This window comes from Saccopteryx bilineata, chromosome 3, assembly GCF_036850765.1.
Source record: "Saccopteryx bilineata isolate mSacBil1 chromosome 3, mSacBil1_pri_phased_curated, whole genome shotgun sequence".
NCBI classification, from domain to species: Eukaryota; Metazoa; Chordata; class Mammalia; order Chiroptera; family Emballonuridae; genus Saccopteryx; species Saccopteryx bilineata.
Genome location: NC_089492.1, coordinates 248,820,464 through 248,836,198, shown reverse-complemented (window position 1 = coordinate 248,836,198; position 15,735 = coordinate 248,820,464). Strand labels below are relative to the sequence as shown.

The window sequence follows — 15,735 nt, the reverse complement described above, 5'->3', positions numbered from 1 at the left end:
TATCTGTGAGTGGTATTCCATTGTATGGATATACCACAGTTTGTTCATTTTTGGTTGAGGCATATTTAAATTGCTCAGTTTTGTTTGTTTGTTTGTTTTTAATGGAAAATTATCTAATTAGGTTGGAAGTAAAAAGCCTGGGTGAGATAAAGAGTTAAAAGTTAGAAGTAGCCTGACCAGGCGGTGGCACAGTGGATAGAGCGTCAGACTGGGATGCAGAGGACCCAGGTTTGAGACCCTGAGGTCGCCAGCTTGAGCGTGGTCTCATCTGGTTTGAGCAAAAGCTCACCAGCTTGGACCCAAGGTCGCTGGCTCGAGCAAGGGGTTACTCAGTCTGCTGAAGGCCTGCGGTCAAGGCACATATGATAAAGCAATCAATGAACAACTAAGGTGTCGCAACGAAAAACTGATGATTGATGCTTCTCATCTCTCTCCGTTCCTGTCTGTCTATCCCTCTCTCTGACTCTCTCTCTCTCTCTCTGTCTCTGTAAAAAAAAAAAAAAAAAAAAGAAGTAAAAATTGTATCCATGTAATGATTATAGCTGTATATATGCTCATAAACAAGGGCAAGAAGAGAGATGTCAAAAAAATGAATATAGGAAACTTGTTGGAATAGTGGGATTGTAGGTGATTGGCTTTTTCATTTTCTAATTTCTATTCTAATTGGAACTCTTTTTTTTTATACATAACTTCATACAGAAAAAATTACAAGAATAATATAAGGAACTTCCATATACCTTGTATTCAGATTCACTAACTGTTTATATTTTTCCCCATTTGTTTTATCATTTTTTCTCTACATAAATTTATACATATATGCATATTTTCCTGAAATATTTGAGAGAAAATTGGAGACTTTATGCTCCTTTATCCATATATATTTCAGTGTGCATTTCTAAAAACAAGGACATTCTTTACTTAACCACAGGTTAGTTAACAAAATTAGGAAATATAACATTTATAAAATATCATTACCTAATCCAAAGACATAGTCACAGTTTGACAGTTGTCTCAATAATATCTTTATAAAAGATACTATAAGTTTTTCTTTAATCCTCCTTGTCCACAATCCATTCCAGGATCCCAATGCATTCATGTCTCTTTAGTTTCCCTTTCATCTCTAAAACAATCCCTCAGCCTTTCTTTGTATTTCCTGATGAGTATTTTGAAGATTGCAGTACATTCCTTAAAAATAGAATGTCCCGCAATTTGCATTTATCTGGTATTTCCTCATAATTAGATTCAGGGTACATGTTTTTTTGCAGGAATACCACTGATGTTGTGTCCTTTGTAGAGTATCATATCTAGAGGCACATGGTGCTGGTTGTTCCATGTTGATGATTTTTTTTTGTTTTGTTTTGTTTTGTGACAGACAGAGGGACAGATAGGGACAGACAGGAAGGGAGAGAGATGAGAAGCATCAATTCTTTGTTGCAGTACCTTAGTTATTCATTGATTGTTTTCTCATATGTGCCTTGACTGTGGGGCTACAACAGACTGAGTGACCCCTTCCTCAAGCCTGCGACCTTGGGCTCAAGCTGGTGAGCCTTGTTTAAACCAGATGAGCCTGCGCTCAAGCTGGCGACCTTGGGTTTTAAACCTGGGTCTTCTGCATCCCAGTCCGATGCTCTATCCACTACTCCACTGCCTGGTCAGGCCCATGTTGGTGATTTTTATCTTCGTTCTTTTGGTTAAGGTATCTACGGTATTTTTCTCTGAAAAGTTACTGGTTTTTTGTTTTGTAGTTCATAAGCAATTTGTGTTGCCGTGCTTGAGATTGTATAAATATCCTCTTCCTCAAATTTTGCCTATTACTCATTCATTTTATCATCCATTGATGATTTTTTTTTTTTTTTAAAGCTGGAAACGGGGAGAGACAGCCAGACAGACTCCTGCATGCGCCCGACTGGGATCCACCCGGCACGCACACCAGGGGCGATGCTCTGCTCACCAGGGGGCGATGCTCTGCCCCTCCAGGGCGTCGCTCTGCTGCAACCAGAGCCACTCCAGCGCCTGGGGCAGAGGCCAAGGAGCCATCCCCAGCGCCTGGGCCATCCTTGCTCCAATGGAGCCTTGGCTGCGGGAGGGGAAGAGAGAGACAGAGAGGAAGGAGGGGGGGTGGAGAAGCAAATGGGCGCTTCTCCTATGTGCCCTGGCCAGGAATCGAACCCCGGTCCCCCGCACGCCAGGCCGACGCTCTACCTCTGAGCCAACCGGCCAGGGCCTGATGATTTTTTTTAATGTCATCATTTGTTACAGCTTTCTGCTGTAAGGAAGAGTTTCTCTTCTCCCCCATTTAAATTTTATTTCAATCTATATTTATATATTGATAGTTACATCAGTATGAACTCATGAATTCTTATTCCATTCAGTGGGTTATAATCCATTATTATTACTTTTTTTTTTTCTTTTTGCATTTTTCTGAAGCTGGAAACGGGGAGGCAGTCAGACAGACTCCCACATGTGCCCTACTGGGATCCACCTGGCACACCCACCAGGGGGCGACACTCTGCCCATCCGGAGCGTCACTCCATTGTGACCAGAGCCATTTTAAGTGCCTGAGGCAGAGGCCACAGAGCCATCCTCAGCACCCAGGCCATCTCCGCTCCAATGGAGCCTTGGCTGCAGGAGGGGAAGAGAGAGACAGAGAGGAAGGAGGGGGGGAGGGGTGGAGAAGCAGATGGGCACCTCTCCTGTGTGCCCTGGCCGGGAATTGAACCTGGGACTTCTGCATGCCAGGCCGATGCTCTACCACTGAGCCAACCGGCCAGGGCCCATTATTATTATTACTTTTGATACTTGAAATGCCCCTGCTTTGGCCAGTGAGAGTTCCTTCTAGTTGACTCATATTGGTTCATGAGTCCTTTTAATACATACTAGCTCAAAAAGATACTCCAAGCTCCTTCTGTGCCCAAGCCCTAGGATCAGCCATTTCTCCAAGGAGCCCTGGTTCTCTTTAGTGGAGGATGGTATTTTGAAACCACAGTGTAGCTGCTAGCTAAGTGCCTGTTTTTACTAGTTGTGGGCCTTCTCAGGTACACAGTGGACACACACACGCGTGCAATTTTAGTTTCATTTTAAAAGAGATATTTAAGGACTACATACAAAAATCTCATGTGATTTATATGTCTTCATAGTAATGTAGCCACCAGTTAGCAGTTAGAATGAAGAAATTATAAAACTACTTAAATGTCACCTGTCTGCAATATCTTTTTAAATTTTTTATAGACTGGAATTTATCAGAAAGGCATTGTTGATTAGTGGAAAGAGCACCCTATCAACTTTCTTTCACAGTAATTGCTTTGGTCATATTGACTTAACCTTTTCCTCAGTTACAAAAGAGTGAAAATATTTACTTCAGGGATTAGATAACTGACAAAAAATACCTGCCGTGCATTGTAGTTGCTCAATTAACTGCTGACTTCTGATCTTTCCATGCATTTTTCTTCTTTTTTATTACTCTGCTTTTTGTTACTGGTCAAATGGTTGAATATAGTTTTATTATTAAATTATAAATATCATTTAGGGGTTTGGGAAAAAAATGAACTTTAATTTTTAGTTCAGAATGGGAATAATATCTAATTCATTGAAGCCTCCAGTTTGGCTCTTTGGGCTAGATTTCTGTTTGTGATGGGATCATGTGCCTGCTCTGAGGTCAAGGGGAGTTCCTGATTGCAAATGAACCTTACTCCCTAGACCTTATGTGCATTGCACAATCATTTCTAATTAGAACAAACTGATTACTGGTAAAACTTGCGATTTAGAGATGGAGATGTGATTAAAATGTAGGATTCTATATTCTTTCTAAATATTAAGAATAATAGCAACTACTTTAAACATTTTTTAAGTTTTATTGAGACATAATTTATGTGCCACACAATTTATCCATTTTAAGGGTACATTCAGTGGTTTTTAGTGTATCACAGAGTTGTGCAATTATTACCACAATCAATTTTAGAACATTTTCATCACCCCAGAAAGAAACCAGGTACTCATTAGTGGTTACTTCCTCATCCCTGTCCCATAGGCTCTGGCAACCACTGATCTTTCTCTCTCTATGGGTTTGCCTATTCTGGACATTTCATGGAAACGAAATAATATAATATACAATCTTTTGTTTAGCATAATGTATTCAAGGTTCATCCATGTTATAGGAATGAATGTAGTACAGGTATACATCATAGATATTGTGGGTTCAGTTCCTGACCTGCACAATAAAGTGAATATCACAACAAAGCAAGCACACAAATTGTTTCGTTCCTCAGTGCATATAGTTATGTTTACACTATACTGTAGTATAGTAAGTGTATAATAGCATTGTGTCTAAGAAACAATGTACATACCTTAATTTAAAATACTCTATTCTGTAGTCTATTAAATGTGCAATAGCATTATGTCTAAAAATGTACATACCTTAATTTAAAAAATCCTTTTCTGCTAAAAAAAAAACAACCCACTACCATCTGAGCCTTCAGGAAGTTGTAATCTTTTTGCTAGAGTAAGGTGTTGACTCAGTGGTGATGGCTGCTGACTGGTCAAGGTGGGGTGCTGAAGATTGGTGGCTGTGGCAATTTCTTAAAAGAAGACAACAATGGGCCTGGCTGGTTGGCTCAGTGGTAGAGCTTCGGCTCAGCGTGTGGAGGTCCCAGGTTCGATTCCTGACCAGGGCACACAGGAGAAGCACATATCTGCTTTTCCACCCTTCCTCCTCTCCTTCCTCTCTGTCTCTCTCTTCCCCTCCCACAGCCAAGGCTCTATTGGAACAAAGTTGGCCTGGGCACTGAGGATGGCTCCAGGGCCTCCGCCTCAGGCAACGGAGCAACGCCCCAGATGAGCAGAGCATCACCCCCTCGTGGGTATGCCGGGTGGATCCTGGTTGGGTGCATGCAGGAGTCTGTCTCTCTGCCTCCCTGCCTCTTACTTCAGAAAAATACAAAAAAAAAAAGACAACAGTAAGATTTGCCACATAGACTGACTTTTCATTTCATAAATAATTTGTAGCATGTGATGCTGTTTGATAGCATTTTATCCAGAGTAGAACTTCTTTCAAAGCTGGAGTCAGTCCTCTTAAACCGTGCTGCTTTATTATTGTCTAAGTTTATGTGATATTCTAAATCCTTTGTTGTCGTTTCAACAGTTTTCACAGAATCTTCACCAGGTATAGATTCCATTTTAAGAAACCATTTTCTTTGCTCAACCATAAGAATCAACATCTCATACATTTAAGTTTTATCACGAGATTGCAACAATTCAGATACACCTTCAGCTGAAGCTCCACTTTAAAAAAAAAATTATTGATTAATTTTTGAAAGAGAGAGATTGATTTGTTGTTCCACTTATTTTATGCATTCATTGGTTGATTCTTGTATGTGTTTGCCCTGACTGGGGATTGAACCCGTAACGTTGGTGTGTTGGGAGAACATTCTAACTAACAGAGCTTATCTGGTCAGGGCCAGATTCTACTACTAATTCTAGGTCTCTTGCTGTTTCCACCACATGTACAGTTACTTGCTCCACTGAACTCGTGAATCCCTTAAAGTCATCCACAAGGGTTGTAATCAACTTCTTCCAAACTCCTGTTAATATAGATATTTTGACCTGTTTTCATAAATCACGAATGTTCTTAATGGCATCTAGAATGGTGAATCCTTTCTAGAGGGTTTTCAATTTCCTTTGCCCAGAACCATTAGAGGAATCACTATGCCAGCTATAACCTTACAGAATGTATTTCTTAAATAATAAGACTTGAAAGTCAAAATTGCTTTTTTATCCATGAGCTACAGAATGGATGTGTGTTAGCAGGCATGAAAACATTAATCTTATTGTACATTTCCATTAGAGCTCTTGTATTGTTAATGAGCAGTAATGTACTTGTATTGTTAATGAGCAGTATATTACTGCTCATAAAAATTGGGATATTTCAAAAATGAATATGAAGCAATAAAATATCCCCTAGTTTTTGTGAGCAGTGTATTTTGAAAGGAATTGTTTATGTCTTAACAGTGGGCTTAAAATATTCAGTAAATCATGTTGCAAACAGATGTGCTGTCATCCAGACTTTGTTGTTCCATTACAGAACACAGAGTAGATGTAGCATATGTAATTCTTAAGGGCTCTAGGATGTTTGGAATGGTAAATGACCATTGGCTTCAACTTAAAGTCACTAGCTGCATTGGTTTCTAACAAGAGCGTCAGCCTGTTCTTTGAAGCTTTGAAGCCAGGTATTTACTCCTTTCTAGCTATGTAGGTCCTAGATGGCATCTTCTAATATAAGGCTTATTTATCTACATTGAAATCTGTTGTTATTTAGTGCAGCCACCTTCATTAATTAGCTTAGCTCCTAGATAACTTGTTGGATCTTCTACATCAGCATTTGCTGCTTCAGCTTGTACTTTTATGTTATGGAGGTGGCTTCTTTCCTTAAATCTCATGAACCACTTCTGCTAACTTCCAACTTTTTAAATTGCATTTATTGGGGTGACATTGGTTAATAAAATTATATAGGTTTAAGGTGTACATTTCTATATCATCTGTATATTATTGTATTATGTTCACCACCCCAAGTCAAGTCTCCCTCCATCACCATTTATCCCCCCTGTATCCTCATAATACCCTCCCCTACCCCCTTCACCTCTTCCAATTATTTTCTGCAGCTTCCTCACCTCTCTTGGTCTTCGTATAATTGAAGAGTTGGGGCCTTGCTCTGGATTAGGCTTTGGCTTAAAGCAGGGGTCCCCAAACTTTTTACACAGGGGGCCAGTTCACTGTCACTCAGACCATTGGAGGGCCGGACTATAAAAAAAACTATGAACAAATCCCTATGCACACTGCACATATCTTATTTTAAAGTAAAAAAACAAAACGGGAACAAATACAATATTTAAAATAAAGAACAAGTAAATTTAAATCAACAAATTGACCAGTATTTCAATGGGAACTATGCTCCTCTCACTGACCACCAATGAAAGAAGTGCCCCTTCCGGAAGTGCGGTGGGGGCCGGATAAATGGCCTCAGGGGGCTTCATGCTGCTGGTGGGCCATAGTTTGGGGACCCCTGGCTTAAAGGAATGTTGCGGCTGGTTTGATCTATCCAGCCCACTAAAACTTCCTCTATATCGGCAATAAGCCTATTTCACTTTCTTATTATTCGTATGTTCATGGAGTGGTGCCTTTTTTTTTGTTTTTTTTTTGTTTTTTATTAAAGAGACAGAGTCAGAGAGAGGGATAGATAGGGACAGACAGACAGGAATGGAGAGAGATGAGAAGCATCAATCATCAGTTTTTCGTTGCGACACCTTAGTTGTTCATTGATTGCTTTCTCATATGTGCCTTGATCGTGGGGCTACAGCAGACCGAGTTTGAGCCAGTGACCTTGGGTCCAAGCTGGTGAGCTTTGCTCAAACCAGGTGAGCTTTGCTCATACCAGATGAGCCCGAGCTTAAGCTGGCAACCTCGGGGTCTTGAACCTGGGTCTTTCCGCATCCCAGTCCGACGCTCTATCCACTGCACCACCGCCTGGTCAGGCTGGAGTGGCGCTTTTAATTTCCTTCGATATCTTTTCCTATGCATTCCCAAGTTGGCTATGTGGCACAAGAGGCCAAGTTTTCAGCCTGTCCTGGCTTTCAACAGGCCTGCCTTACTAAGCTTAATTATTTCTATCTTTTGTTTTAAAGTGAGAGATGTGTGATTCTTCCTTTCACTTGAACATGTACAGGCCATCGTAGCATTATTTTTTTATTTTATTTTATTATTATTATGTTTTCATCGTAGCATTATTAACTGGCCTAATTTCACTATTGTGTGTCTCAGGGACTAGAGAGGCTCACGGAGAGGGAGAGAGACAGGAGAATGCCAGGTTAGTGGGAGAGTCAGAACAGACACAGCATTTATTGATTAAGTTCACTGTCTTATATGGGTGTAGTTCATGTTGCCCCAAAACAATCACAGTAGTAACATCAAAGATCACTGACAATAGATCACCATAACAAAGATAATAATAATAATAAAAAAGTTTGACATATTGTGAGAATTATCAAAATGTGACATAGAGACAGGAAGTGAACAGAGGCTGTTGTGAAAGTGGTGCCAGTAGACTTGCTTGACACAGGGTGGCCAGACCTTCAGCCTGGAAAAAACCGCAGTTATCTGTGAAAGGCAGTAAAGCACAGTGCGATGAAGTGTGGCATGCCTGTACTTCATTCCCTTTTATAGCTGAGTAATATTTTATTATGAGGGTTCCAGTTTCTCCACATCCTCACTAACACTTGCTATTATCTGCCTTTTTAATTTTAGCTGCTAGTGGGTGCAGAGTGGTCCCATTGTGGGTTTGATTTGCATTCCCCTAGTGACTACTGATGTGGAGCATCGGGTTGTGTGCTTATTGGCCATTTGTATATCTTTGGAGAAATACCTATTCAGATCTTTCAGCCATTTAAGAATTGGGTTATTTGTCTTTTTATTTTTCAATTGTAATGGTTCTTTTAACCACTTTTTGAGGGCCTAGTGTGTGCCAGGACCTTGCTAGGTGCTTCACATGTACTTCTTTATTTAATCTTCATAAAAGCCCCAAAGGTAGGTCCTACACCTTCTTTACAGCTGAGGAGAGTCATGGTCAGAATTAAAACAACTTATCTAAAGAGAGTTTTGAGTGGTAGCAATTAAGATTCTAACCTTCATATGAGTTCAGAGTTCCTGTATTGTTGGCTACTTGGTGCTTCTGATCTTTGACATTGTTGAAGCCGTGCCCAATTCTAGGCCTTAGATTGAAAATTTTCAGGATGCTTAGAGGGAATTCATACACAAATAATCTTTATAGTCCCATCCATGTACTATATTTATTTCAGGAAACTTGTGTATAAACCAGATTTTTAAAAAATCAGAATTTAGTTTCTGTTAAAAGAACTTTGTATATAATGCAATCATGATGAGCATCCTTCTGTGATATGAGGAATCTCTTTTCTGAGTTTACTTAAGTTGTTACATTCAGATTCTCTAGACTAGGGCACATGTCAAATAAATTGTAAGGTTTGAGGGATTTTCAGAAAATATTGATAAAATGTTTTATATATTAACTTTTTTCCTAATCTGGATGACAGAAAGTTGGTTAATTGTTAGCTTGATGAGCTTTTCAAAGCAAGCAAGATAAAGAGATATCTGTGACCTGTGGAAACTTGTCTGGACTCTGCTCCACAGAGAATCAAGATGTTTTGTACACTGAAAAGTGCTGCTCGTATCAATTATTATTTTATCATGTACAGTTAAGAAGTGGCAAGTTGGAGAAGGGCACATGAGGATGAAAAGTTGGAGAGCTGAATTAATGAGATAAGATGGGCCTGTGGAGGACTAGTTGTGGCCACTTGATTTTAGGTTGTTCATTCAGACTCTTGACAGGGAAGATGGTGACCACAGATAATTCTGTTCCAAGGGAAACAGGAAAAAAATTAGAATTAAGTAAGAGGGAATTCACTGTAATTTCTGTTCCATTTACTGAATACCTGTTGTGTGCTGAGAACTAGGGATATAAAGATTTTGGTTTGCTTGTTGTTTTGTTCATTTCTTTATTTATTTTAGAGAGGCAGAGGGGAGGGAGAAGGTAGGGGGAGCAGGAAGCATCAACTCTCATATGTGCCTTGACCAGGCAAGCCCAGGGTTTCGAACCAGCAGCCTCAGCGTTTCAGGTTGATGCTTTGTCCACTGCACCACCACAGGTCAGGCTTAAAGATTTTGTATTTTAAAGATGTGGTCTCTGCTTTTAAGAAGCTGACATTTAGTAGGGTTTCCCAGAAAAAGGAGTTTCTTGGCCTGGGTAAATGAAGTTTGTTAAGACAGAAGCAGTCCAGACACAGGGAGCCGCACTGGCGAAGGCGTGGAAGCTGAAGTGCCAGCATGCGCTCTGCGAGCTGCACACATTCCAGCGTGGCAGGAACGTTAGTTCCCTGCCTTGTCCTGATGTTAATATTATTCTTCTGCCAGACTCACTTTCAGCTTCTTAGACTTCCTGTACCCACCCTTTTATCCTCGTTCTCAACCAATAACTTTGTTGAAAAATCAGACACCATAAGATCCAAACTCTTGGTCCTGGCCGGTTGGCTCAGCGGTAGAGCGTCGGCCCTGCATGGGGATGTCCCGAGTTCGATTCCCGGCCAGGGCACACAGGAGAGGCACCCATCTGCTCCACCCTCCCCCTCTCCTTTCTCTCTATCTCTCTTTTCCCCTCCCACAGCCAAGGCTCCATTGGAGCAAAGTTGGCCCGGGCGCTAAGGATGGCTCTGTGGCCTCTGCCTCAGACACTAGAATGGCTCTGGCTGCATGGAGCAACACCCCAGATGTGTAGAGCATCGCCCCCTGGTGGGCATGCCGGTGGATCCCTGTGGGGCGCATGCGGAAGTCTGCTTCCCTGCTTCTAAGCTTCTAATTTTGGAAGAATACACACACACACACACACACACACACACACACACACACACATCCAAACTCTCATCTTCCCTCCCAAGACCTGTAACTCTATCTAGGCCCACATCCATCAGATCGGATTTCCCTAAGTTGCTAGGCCTCAGCCACTGTCACCTTCTCAAGCTTTCTCTCTTTGTATCTGCTTTCCCCTAATTCATTACCATCATCAGGCAACATGCTCAGTATGTTAATCTTAAAACAAAGACAAACTTTTCTTGACATTACTATACTCCTCTCCAGAGACCATTCCATTTCACTGTTCCCCTAAAAGTAATGTCTCAAAAGAGCCACACCGTCTTCTTTCCTTCCCCGTTCCCTCTTTAATTCACTATAATATGACTTCTACCTTTCACCACTTCCTTAAAATTGCTTTTGTCACAGTCACCTGGTACTCTCCATGTTGCCAAATCTGGAAGGTCCTTGGCATAGCGTGCTCCTCCCTCCAGGTTCTTTCTGCCCCTCACCTGTGTAATAACATGCTCCACTGGTTTTTCCTTGCATCACCGCTGGCTCCCTGTCTCTCCCAGTCTCTAAAGAGTGGAGTGGCATAGGGTGTTGTCCTGGGCTGGCCTTTTCTCTATTTTTCTCTCAAGGTGAGCTTATCAGTTCCCATGTTTTTTTTTGTTTTTTTTTTTTCCCTGAAGCTGGAAACGGGGAGGCAGTCAGACAGACTCTCGCATGTCTGACGCCCACCAGGGGGCGATGCTCTGCCCATCCGGGGCATCGCTCTGCCGCGACCAGAGCCACTCTAGCGCCTGGGGCAGAGGCCAAGGAGCCATCCTCAGTGCCCGGGCCATCTTTTGCTCCAGTGGAGCCTCGGCTGCAGGAGGGGAAGAGAGAGACAGAGAGGAAGGAGAGGGGGAGGGGTGGAGAAGCAGATGGGCGCCTCTCCTGTGTGCCCTGGCCGGGAATTGAACCCGGGACTTCCACACGCCAGGCCAACGCTCTACCACCGAACCAACCGGCCAGGGCCAGTTCCCATGGATTTTAATACATTCATTATGCTGATGATTATCTCCACTTTATCTCCAGCTTGAATCTCTCCTCTGGGCTCCAGACTCTCATATCCAGCTGCCTTCTTGTCTGAGAAACATCTCATACTTCCTGTGTCTAAAATGGAGGAGCTTGATCCCCTTTATTCCCAGTGTACTCTTCCTTTTGTCAATAAATGGCATTGCCATCCTTGAATCGGTCTGGCCTGTTCCCCGCCCACGTAGATCTCCCTCATTCTCTCTGGATTCTATCTCCAAAATTTATTTTGAATCCACCACCTTCTCTCCATCTCCACTGGCAGACTGCCCCCACTGTAGTCCAGACCACCATCACTACTCATTTGGACTACTCTAGCAGCCTTCTGCCCCCCCACTTCTGTTCTTGTACCTTCCTCCCCAGTCCATTCTGCATACTGTTGTAAGAATAATCACAAATCAAACTATTTCGCTTCCATATTTAATCATTTTCTTGGCTTCCCAGATTTTTTGCTTTGGTGTGAATCATCTGGTGTCCCTGCCTGGTTCTCCAATTTCATTTCATATCGCCCCCCACCACTTACCGTGCTCTGGTGACACCGGTTGTGTTTTACTTTTTTTGAACATACCAAACTCTTTTCTTATGGACTTGGCAGTTTCCTCCTTGAGTTACTAACTCCTTTTGTTTCTTTAATTGCTCTTAGCTTAAATTCATATTCTCAAAGATGTCATTCCTTGATTGTCCTACCTAAATTAGGGTCTTCCTCTTTTTTTTTTTTTTTTGGTCTTTTTCCGAAGTGAGAAGCGGGGAGGCAGTCAGACTCCCACATGTGCCTGACAGGGATCCACCCAGCCTGCCCACCAGGGGGCGATGCTCAGCCCCTCTGGGCCATTGCTTTGTTGCAACTGGAGCCATTCCAGCGCCTGAGCTGGAGGCCATGGAGCCATCCTCAGTGCCTGGGCCAGCTTTGCTCCAATGGAGCCTTGGCGGGTCTTCCTCTTTTTGTTTGCTTTCTGATACTTGCAATTATTTTGTCTATTTTACTTCCTTTTATTCTCCACTAAAAATGTAAACTCAGTGAAGAGACTGACTTTTTACTCCCTTTTTATTTTGTGACAGAGACAGAGAGAGGGACAGAGATAGGGACAGACAGGAAGGGAGAGAGATGAAAAGCCTCAATTCTCAATTCTTTGTTGTGGCTCCTTAGTTGTTCATTGATTGCTTTCTCATATGTGCCTTGACTGGGGGTGGGGTGGGGGGCTAAAGCAGAGCAAGTGACCCCTTACTCAAGCCAGCAATCTTGGGCTCAAGCCAGCAACCTTGGGCTTCAAGCAAGTGACCTTTGGGCTCAAGCCAGCGACCATGGGGTCATGTCTCTGATCCCACTCTCAAGCCAGCAAGCCTACGCTCAAGCCGGCGACCTCAGGGTCTCGAACCTGGGTCCTCTGCATCGTAGTCTGACCCTCTATTCACTGTGCAACTGCCTGGTCAGGCTTTACTCCTTTTTATTTTATTTTAAAGATTTTACTTATTGATTTTAGAATGAGAAGAGTAAAAGGGAGAGAAGGGGTTGGGGAGGAGTGGGAAGCATCAATTCATTGCTTCTCGTATGTGCCTTGACTGGATAAGCCCTGGGTTTTGAACTGGCGACCTTGGCATTCTAGGTTGATGCTTTATCTACTGTGCCACCACAGGTCAGGCTGACTTGTTTAGTCTTATACTCCTAGTACCTGGAACAATGTTTGGCATGTAGCAAGGACTTATTACTATTAAATAATATTAATGAAATGATAGAAAGAAGGAAAAGGAAGAGAAAAGAGAAGTGGGTGTGGTGGGTGGGAAGAGAGACAGAAGGAGAGGGGAGGAGAGAAAGAGAAAAAGAAAAGAAAAAGAAAGAAAGAAAAGGAAAAGGAAGAAAACAATGCTTACCGAGTAGCTGCTATCCTCTTGACTCCTTCTGTACCTTCCGGTGTTGCAGTCTCAGTCCCGGCCACCGCCAGCATGCTGCAGTATGTCAGAGAAAGCACCTGACATCCAGAGGTGCCCTCGTGTTCGTCAGACCCTTCAAGTTTCTGTCTGTAACTAACACTTGGGGCTCTGGAGCCCGTAATGGTCATGTCTATCATTTTCCACCATGGGCCAGGATCTTTGGTAGGTGCTTTGCACACTGGATTCCATTTAATTCTGGAAAGTCACTGGCTCGCACCTTCTACCCTACCTCCTCACCAGAGGCGCATAGAGAGGAAGTCTCTGGCTCATAATCATAGCTAGTGAGTGGAGGAAGCCTTTAGGGTTCCAACCCAAGCCTTTGTGGCTATAAAGCCACGTGAGGCCATTTATCTAGAGTGATTCCCTAAGTATCAAACAACCAATAGGCAAATTGTTGTTAATCTGTCAATATAAGAAATGTCCAAATCTGTAGAGAATTTTAAAAAGATGTTATTTGAGCCAACGTAGATGACATGTGCCGGGGAGCAAGAACTCAAATGCTCTGGAGAATACAGTCTCACAGTTTCTTTTCTGCACTGAAATTAAGGAAGGAATGTAAGGGAGATTACCTGAAGGTGGGAGAAAGCAAGGCAAGATTATGTGCTTTCTTGAGGGCGGTTATCAACAATGTACAGAAACAACGGACAGGGCTTGGTTAAGGCAAAGATATACCTTTTAGCTAAAAAGCTATATGCCTGGGTCATGACTACCCACCATGACCTGCCCATTTAAGAATTTATGGTCAAATGACCCTGTGAGGCTGCTTTTCATCAAATCTCTTTTTTTGTCTACAAATTCACACCTTGTATCACATGGAAACCATGAATCTGAAGTCCATCCTCTGCTTATTCCACACTTCCTTGTAACCCTGTTCTAATTACCACCATCTCCTGTCTGAACTGCTGTAGTTGCGCTCTCCGGCCTCCCCGCCTCCTCCTTTGCCCCCTTATAGTCCATTTACTAGCTGGCAGCAGGTTTATTTTTATAAACATATAAACTGGACGATGCTACTTTCCAGTTTATACTCCACAGTTCTTATTATACATAAAACCAGACACCTCGCCTGACCAGGCGGTGGCGCAGTGGATAGAGCGTCGGATTGGGATGTGGAGGACCCAAGTTCGAGACCCCGAGGTCGCCAACTTGAGCACGGGCTCATCTGGCTTGAGCAAAAAGCTCACCAGCTTGGACCCAAGGTCGCTGGTTCGAGCAAGGGGTTACCCGGTCTGCTGAAGGCCCACAGTCAAGGCACATATGAGAAAGCAATCAATGAACAACTAAGGTGTTGCAATGCCCAACGAAAAACTGATTGATGCTTCTCATCTCTCTCTGTTCCTGTCTGTCTGTCCCTGTCTATCCCTCTCTCTGACTCTCTCTCTGTCCCTGTTAAAAAACAAACAAAACAAACAAACAGAAAAACCAGACACCTCATCATGACCTATAAAGCCCCTTGTTACCACACCCTATGTCAGGGGTCCCCAAACTTTTTACACAGGGGGCCAGTTCACTGTCCCTCAGACCGTTGAAGGGCCGGACTATAAAAAAAAAAACTATGACCAAATCCCTATGAACACTGCACATACCTTATTTTAAAGTAAAAAAACAAAACAGGAACAAATACAATATTTAAAATAAAGAACAAGTAAATTTAAATCAACAAACTGACCAGTATTTCAATGGGAACTATGCTCCTCTCACTGACCACCAATGAAAGAGGTGCCCCTTCCAGAAGTGCGGCGGGGCCGGATAAATGGCCTCAGGGGGCCGTAGTTTGGGGACCCCTGCCCTATGTGTTTCTGTGACCTTCGATCCTTCTACTCAGCTCTGCTCCAGGCACGCTGGCCTTTTTATAGTTCTGTAACTGCCAAGCTAGTTTCTACCTCAAGTTCTTTACAGAACTGGCTTCCCCACCCAAACCTTTACGTGGCTGGCTCATTGACATAATTTCTGTATCGCCTCCTCAGAGAGGGCTATATAATTAGGCTATCTAAAATACAACACCCAACACAGATAAGTATATTTCTCTATATCCCATTCACTTGCCTTATTTTCTTCATATGACTGTATTCTTTGTTGTTTTTTGTTGTTGTTTTGGGCTTGTTCATTGACTCTCCCCATTGGCATATAAGCTTCACAAGGGTGAGTTCTTTGCCGTAGTTTCAAGGATAGTACCTCGCACCCAGTGAGCACTCATATTTGTTGGGGAATAAATAGGAAGTAAAACTTGTTTTACTGGTTTAATAACAATTTTATTTGGGTAAGAATCACAACATCTTTGTTTTTAGGGATTTTGAAAATTACTACTACATAAATGTTGAAAAACCT

The 15,735-nt window shown here is 42.5% G+C and overlaps 1 protein-coding gene across 1 annotated transcript in view; it reads left to right on the top strand.

Moving 5' to 3' along the window:
- SCP2 (sterol carrier protein 2) overlaps nucleotides 1-15,735 on the top strand; it is a 146,201-nt gene that overhangs the window by 103,262 nt on the left and 27,204 nt on the right. The gene's annotated exons all lie outside the window — the stretch shown is intronic.